At 46.0% G+C, this 7141-nt stretch overlaps 1 protein-coding gene across 4 annotated transcripts in view; it reads left to right on the top strand.

Annotated features, from left to right (window-relative positions):
* Positions 1-7141, top strand: part of CCNE2 (cyclin E2) — a 651763-nt gene that overhangs the window by 504034 nt on the left and 140588 nt on the right. The window lies entirely within an intron of this gene.

The following is a 7141-nucleotide window of genomic DNA, read 5'->3' as shown; positions in this document are numbered from 1 at the left end:
CGCCGCAAGGTGGAGGATTAGCCTATTGAGCCACGGCGCCGGCTAAATAAATAAATCTTTAAAAAAAAAAAACTGGTATCTGTTATTGGTCAGGGGCACAGAATAACTACTTACAAAGTTACAGACAGGGTTAGAATTTTTAAAAGTAATAGGGGAACTCAGAATAGCAACAGTAGGAAGCCACAATCATGCCTAGGGCCACAGTATCCTGGGAGTCCATAACAGGCAGGAGTCTTGCCGGAGCTGCCACCTCCTCAGAGCTGGAATCGTGGAGTGGGACAGCAGGAAACCGACTTCCCACTTCTCCTGCCTTCTGATCTGCTAGAACCTCTGTTTAAGTCCCCATTGGAGGTTAGGGGGTTGTTGCCTCAGTGCCAGTGGGATGATGGAATCTCGTTTGCTCACTGCCATTGTACAGAGAGCATTTTTGAGAAGCTCCGTAAATGGATAACCTTTTTAATGCTGTAAGTGGGCTGAAGCTAAATGCCACTTATTTTCACAGATGAATTATTGAGCACCCTGGACAAATCCAAAGCTTTTTTATGTATAAAACTTTATAAATGGAAATATTCCATCAGTAGGCAGTGTGTGACACACTTGTCGGGATGGGGAGTGTGCTTTGTGCCCAGGTCTTTGGAGTGAATCCGTCACAGTGTGCTGGTTAGGAATCATGCTCCAATAAAGGAACATCAATATTTTTTTTTTAAAAGAACCTCTGTTTAATTCAGTTAAAAGTGAGAGAGCTGGGGCCGGTGCTGTGGCACAGTGAGTTAAACCACAGTCTGCAGTGCCGGCATCCCATATGAGAGTCCCAGCTGCTCCACTTGTGATCCAGCTCCCTGCCAATGCACCTAGGAAAGCAGCGGAAGATGGTTCAGGTCCTTCGACCCCTGAACGTACGTGGGAGATCTGGAAAAAGCTCCTCGTTCCTGGCCAGGAGTGGCCCAGCCCTGGCTGTTGAAGCCATTTGGGGAGTGAACGCATGGATAGGAGATCTCTCTCTCTCTCTCTCTGTATCTTTCTCTGTCTCTCTCACCTTCTCTCTCTCTGTAACTCTGCCTTTCCAATAAATAAATCTTAAAAAAAAAAAAAAAAAAACTAGCAGCAGCCAGGGACCAGACCCAGCTCTACAGGGTCCAGACTCCCTATGAAAGGAAGTGGGGATCAAGTAGGGGTAACAGGATCATCAGCTATCTCTCTTTATTCATCCACTAAATGTGTAGTCCACATCAGGTATGCTGTCTACAATGGTGAGCAGAGACATCTGCTTTCCTTCATGGAACTACATTTGGGTGGAGACTGATGAAAGAAACCAAATAGAACACAACAAGTCCAACACAAACATATGATCCTAGTCAGTGCTGTGGAATTGTAAACTTAAAAATGGTTAAAAATTACAAATTCTATGATATGTCTGTTTTACAACATTAAAAAAATCAGTGGCGCACTTGGTTAATACTCTGCCTGCGGCGCTGGCATCCCATATGGGCACCAGTTGTAGTCCCGGCTGCTCTACTTCTGATCTTGCTCTCTGCTGTGGCCTGGGAAAGCAGAAGATGGCCCAGGTGCTTGGGCCCCTGCACCTGCATGGGAGACCAGGAGGAGGCATCTGGCTCCTGGCTTCAGATCGGCGCAGCTCCAGCTATTGTGGCCATTTGGGGAGTGAACCAGCGGAGGGAGGGTCTTTCTCTCTGTCTCTTTCTCTCACTATCTTTAACACTACCTGTCAAATAAATAAATAAAATCTTTTTTAAAAAAAAATCAATAGCTAGGGAATTTGAAAGAAAGCAAGAGAGTGTGGCATGATGGAAGCCAAGGAGAAAAAAATGTTTGCAGAGAGAGAAAGTAGTTCAGAATGGAAAGAAAGATAAATAATGGGCCGGCACCGCGACTCACTAGGCTAATCCTTCACCTTGCGGTGCCGGCACACCAGGTTCTGGTCCCGGTCGGGGTGCCAGATTCTATCCCGGTTGCCCCTCTTCCAGGCCAGCTCTCTGCTGTGGCCAGGGAGTGCAGTGGAGGATGGCCCAAGTGCTTGGGCCCTGCACCCCATGGGAGACCAGGAGAAGCACCTGGCTCCTGCCATCAGATCAGCGCGGTGCGCCAGCCACGGTGCGCCAGCCGCAGTGCACCAGCTGCAGTGCACCAGCCGCGGCGGCCATTGGAGGGTGAACCAACGGCAAAAGGAAGACCTTTCTCTCTGTCTCTCTCTCTCACTGTCCACTCTGCCTGTCAAAAAAAAAAAAAAAAGAAAGAAAGAAAAGAAAAGAAAGAAAGATAAATAATGACTTTCATAAGAACTGACCAATGGAAAGAAGGTAGGGGATGCTAGACACAATGATTGAAGACTAAGTGGCTGAGTTTGACTATGAAGAGGAAGAATGCGATAAGGTAGGGCTGAAGGAGCCCACAAGTTGCAATTTTTCTTTTGTAAGATGAGGCAGTTGAATATGTTTAATGTGAATGGAAAAGATATTTTTAATGCGCTTTCTCTCTCTTTTTTTTTTTTAAGATTTATTTATTTATTTGAAAGTCAGAGTTACAGAGAGAGAGGAGAGGCAGAAAGAGAGAGAGAGGTCTTCCATTCGCTGGTTCACTCCTCTACTGGCTACAATGGCTGGAGCTGCGCCAATCTGAAGCCAGGAGCCAGGAGCTTCTTCCAGGTCTTCCATGCGGGTGCAGGGACCCAAGGACTTGGACCATCCCCTACTGCTTTCCAAGGCCATAGCAGAGAGCTGGATTGGAAGTGGAGCAGCGCCCATATGGGATGCTTGCACTGCAGGTGGCAGCCTTATCCACAGCACCACAGTGCCGGCCCTGAAAGATTTTAATTTCAAAAGAATGGTTGGGTTGAGTATTTGGTACAGCAGTTAAGATGCTGATTGGGATGCTCATATCCCACATCTGAGCGCCTACGTTCCAGTCTCCACTCCAGCTCCTGACTCCAGCTTCTTACTAACACGTACCCTGGGAAGCAGCAAGTGATGGCTCAAGTGGTTGACTCCCTGTCACTCACATGGGAGACCCATATTGAGTTCCCAGCTCCTGGCTTCAGCCTGGCCCAGGCTCAGCTGTTGCAGGCATTTGTGAAGTAAACCAGCAGACATAATACCCCTCTCCCTTACCCTCTCCCTCTTTCCCTCCTTCTGTCCCTCTTTCCCTCCCTCCCTCTTTTTCTATATCAAATTAAAAAGGGGGGCATTATAGATGAGTAAAGGGATGCTCAAGAGTAAGGTGTTGGAGGCAGGGAAGCAGAGGGCAGAAATTGGTCCAAGGCAGCAGGAGGAATCCACTACTAAAACAAGAGGGAGAGGAGAAGTGAGGGCAGTGGGAAGTGGAGGGGATTCATTTCTCTTTGTAGAGTGGGTGGTGAGGGGCTGCAGAGGGTGGGAGGGTAGGGTGAATGAGAAGGTTTAAAATCATCAGGTGGAAATGTGAACAGAAGAGCAGAGATGGTTTGTCAGCCAACTCAGAGCTCTTTTTCTGTGGACTAGCAGTTTGCTCTAGAGTGTGAATTTCCATCACCACTCAGTTACCAGAGTCGGACATGGAGAAAGCACAGAAGGAGACTCATCCAGGGTTAGGGTCCTCTTGGATGGAACAAAACAAAAGTGTAGGAGAGCTTAAGGTTGAAGAGGCAGAAGCCCTGGGGAACGTTTCCTTACCGAGAAGCTGTTCCAGGGGACCCAGGTTCTGGAGGTGAGGGAAGAGTGACCATCTGAGTCAGGGTTTAGGAAGTGCAGAGCATTGCCATGTGTACACACAGGTGCCAGGGAAGCCATGAGTCCAACCATGTCCCTCCCTCTCAATCCATTTAAGTTAGACTGAGCTTTCAGTTCAGAAACCTTCCCCAGTGGGTCCCTAGCTGAGTATAGCCTAAGCCTGCATTAAAAGCCTTCTCTAGTAGGGTCCTAAAACAGTGCTTACAGACATATCTCAAAGACATACCTCAAAGTGTCCATCTCCTCCTCTCAGTGTACCTACCCAGTACTGAGCGGAACTGGACCACAGATATGTCAATTGCTTTCTACCTCTGGGACATTGCTTGTGTAGTTAGCTTTCCCAGGGTTACCATTTCCATGACATAACTTACTCCTTTATCGGTGATCGAATGATGCTTAGTGCACATCTTCATTACAGCCCTTGTCACATTTTATTGTAATTTTTTGTTTAACATTTGGAGGGTATCTGTTGTGATCATCTGCCAGACATTCCTTCTTCCATGTTCTCTCCCTTTCTTTGGTAACAGTCTATCCTGCAGTTAGAGAATTGCCCCTCCTTCACTCATTGTAGATTTGTTGTGGCTCCAGACCTCCATGGCTGTAATTATGGGCACCTAACTGAAGCTAGGTCAATCAGCATCTTTCCATGTACATGGAAATTGGGGAGAAAAAAAAAGAATCTCTTTCTTTGGGTTCACTAGCTAAGATGAATTAAGCCAGAAGTTGAATGGAGTGGGTATGTTTAGCCTAGTGGTTAACACCCCAGTTAAGATGTCCACACCCCAGGGTGGAGTACTAGGGTTTTATTCCTGGCTCCTGATTCCAGACCCTAGGAGGCAGCAGTGGTGATTCAAGTGATTGGGCCCCAGCCACTCATATGAAAGACCTGAATTAAGTTCCTAGCTTCTGTCCCAGTCCAGACCTGGCTGTTGTAGGCATTTGGGAAGTCAACCAGGGTACAGGGACTTTCTCTGTCTCTCTAGCTTTTTCTCTCTCAGAAGTTTCCTATGGCCAATTTCAACACCATGACTTCTAACCACTACCACATTGTAATGGGGAAGAAAGAAGAGACCCAAGCAGGGATTATATTGTTTGAGTTCCCAGATCTACTTATGCCTATGGCAACCTCCTCTTGTCAGTTTTATGAACCAACCAAGTGCCTCTTTTGCTTAAGCCAGCATGAGATGGTTTTGTTAACTTGCTCCCAAAAGGCTTCAGATGAATACATGTATTGTATCCCCTATTGGTCTCTAAGACTTCTACTACATGCAGACTTTGCATCCCAGCAACTAGCATAATGGGTACTGTATAACATTAAATAACCATTGGAATACTAACAATCATTCCAGAGCAGATTTAAATTTCATTAAAAAATTATTCAAATTTATTCCAATAGTTTATTTTTTTATCCCAATAGTTTATCCAAATTATTAGGATCGTTCCCAGCACCACAAAGGAAATGCCTGTGACTCCCAGTGGCACTTTATAGATTCTGCTTCGTGTTTTATCTATTTGTGCTGTTATCCTTCTCTCCCTGCCACTTGAGTAGTAAGCTGGATACAAGGCTCACGTCTGCATGCCAGGTGCTCAATAAAAGTTAATTGTTCTAAATTGGACTCCAATGTGCCAGTTGTGCTGAGGAAAGAAAAGAGATGAGACTCCATTTCTAATCTTGAGGCTCCTCAGCATATGTTCAACAATAATGTTGTGACTTGCCTTGGCCTGAACAGAAAATGAATAATAGAGAAGAAAGAAAGAAACATATGTCCTTTATGGAGAAACAAAGCGGAACAGGATCAGAAACATTTTATTAATAGATTAGGAACCAAATATCCTGGAAATAGAAAACCACTCATAAACAAAGTTAGACACAATGTTTCACGGAACATAATTTAACAATTTTGGAGTCATTAAGTCCTTTTTTCAATAGTCTTGAAACTTCTTTCCAATTAAATAGGGGTAAATTAAACTGATCCTCTGTGTGTGTCTAACCCTGGTGGAACACAATGGCGGCTTCTCCAGAGAACATGTGATGAGGCCTACAGCATTCCAAAGTGGTTCCAGCTCTGAAACTGGTGATCTGCCGATGCTCTGGGGAATACCTGATTGATGGACAGTGAATGACTCAAAATTTTTCCCCTGATGTGTGATTATGTGCAGCTTCCTCACATTGTTTCCTCTTTAAGCACACCACAAAAGCTTACGAGTCCAAATTGAAGCAGAAATTTATGCAAGGGACCAGGACTCTCAGTCTAATCTTTGGACAGCCTTGGGAGACTCAGGCAAGAGGCATTGGGGCAAATATGTCAGAAGTGATTATGTCTTCTCAGCAATGTTGGCATTGTTCAGTGTCCTCAGTCCCCTGAGAGCTTTCCTGTTGCAGTTAAGCTAGGCCATTGGTTGACTTCTTGCTGAAACATGGCCTTACAAGGTGGTAGTGATGAAGCTCTGGGGAAACTGAGTCATATGCTCCTGAAAGCACTTCCCAGGGGGTCAGAAATTTAGTCCTTCTGGGACTGACACTGAAGTACAGCAGGTTAAACCGCTGCCTGCAACACCAGCATCACATATGGGTGCCAGTTCAAGCCTTGGCAGCTCCACTTCTGATCCAGCTCCCTGATTATGTGCCTGGAAAAGCAACAGAGGATGGTCCAGGTGCTTGGGTCCCTGCACCCACATGAGAGACATGGGAGACCTGGATGAATCTCCTGGCTCCTGGCTTTGGCCTAGCCCAATTCCAGCCAATGCGGCCATTTGGGGAATAAAACAGTGGATGAAGATTCTCTCTCTCTCTATCTCTGTGTGTGTGTGTGTGTGTGTGTGTGTCTTCCTCTCTATAACTCTTTCAGATAAAATGAATCAATCTTTTTTAAAAATTCAGTCCTTCTATCCTAAAGAAATAAGTCAAAAACTTCATGCACAAAAAGATAAGGATTTTTTTACTTACTATGTTATACTCTTTTACACAGCTCAATTTTTCATAATACCTGTTTTATTTTTAGAGTAAAATATGCATTTTAAAATTATTGCAACAAGGCCGGCGCCGCGGCTCACTAGGCTAATTCTCCGCCTAGCGGTGCCGGCACACCGGGTTCTAGTCCCGGTTGGGGCGCCGGATTCTGTCCCGGTTGCCCCTCTTCCAGGCCAGCTCTCTGCTGTGGTCAGGGAGTGCAGTGGATGGTCCAGGTGCTTGGGCCCTGCACCCCATGGGAGACCAGGAAAAGCACCTGGCTCCTGGCTCCTGCCATCGGATCAGCGCGGTGCGCCGGCCGCAGCGCGCCAGCTGCGGCAGCCATTGGAGGGTGAACCAACGGCAAAGGAAGACCTTTCTCTCTGTCTCTCTCTCTCTCACTGTCCACTCTGCCTGTCAAAAAAAAAAAATTATTGCAACAAGTAATTCATCTGGGACACCAATTTTT

Source organism: Oryctolagus cuniculus, chromosome 6 (assembly GCF_051225735.1).
Source record: "Oryctolagus cuniculus isolate XC-2025 breed Fujian yellow rabbit chromosome 6, ASM5122573v1, whole genome shotgun sequence".
In the NCBI taxonomy this organism is placed as follows: Eukaryota; Metazoa; Chordata; class Mammalia; order Lagomorpha; family Leporidae; genus Oryctolagus; species Oryctolagus cuniculus.
Note: the sequence above shows the minus strand (reverse complement) of the source record. Positions and strands in the feature narration are given on the sequence as shown.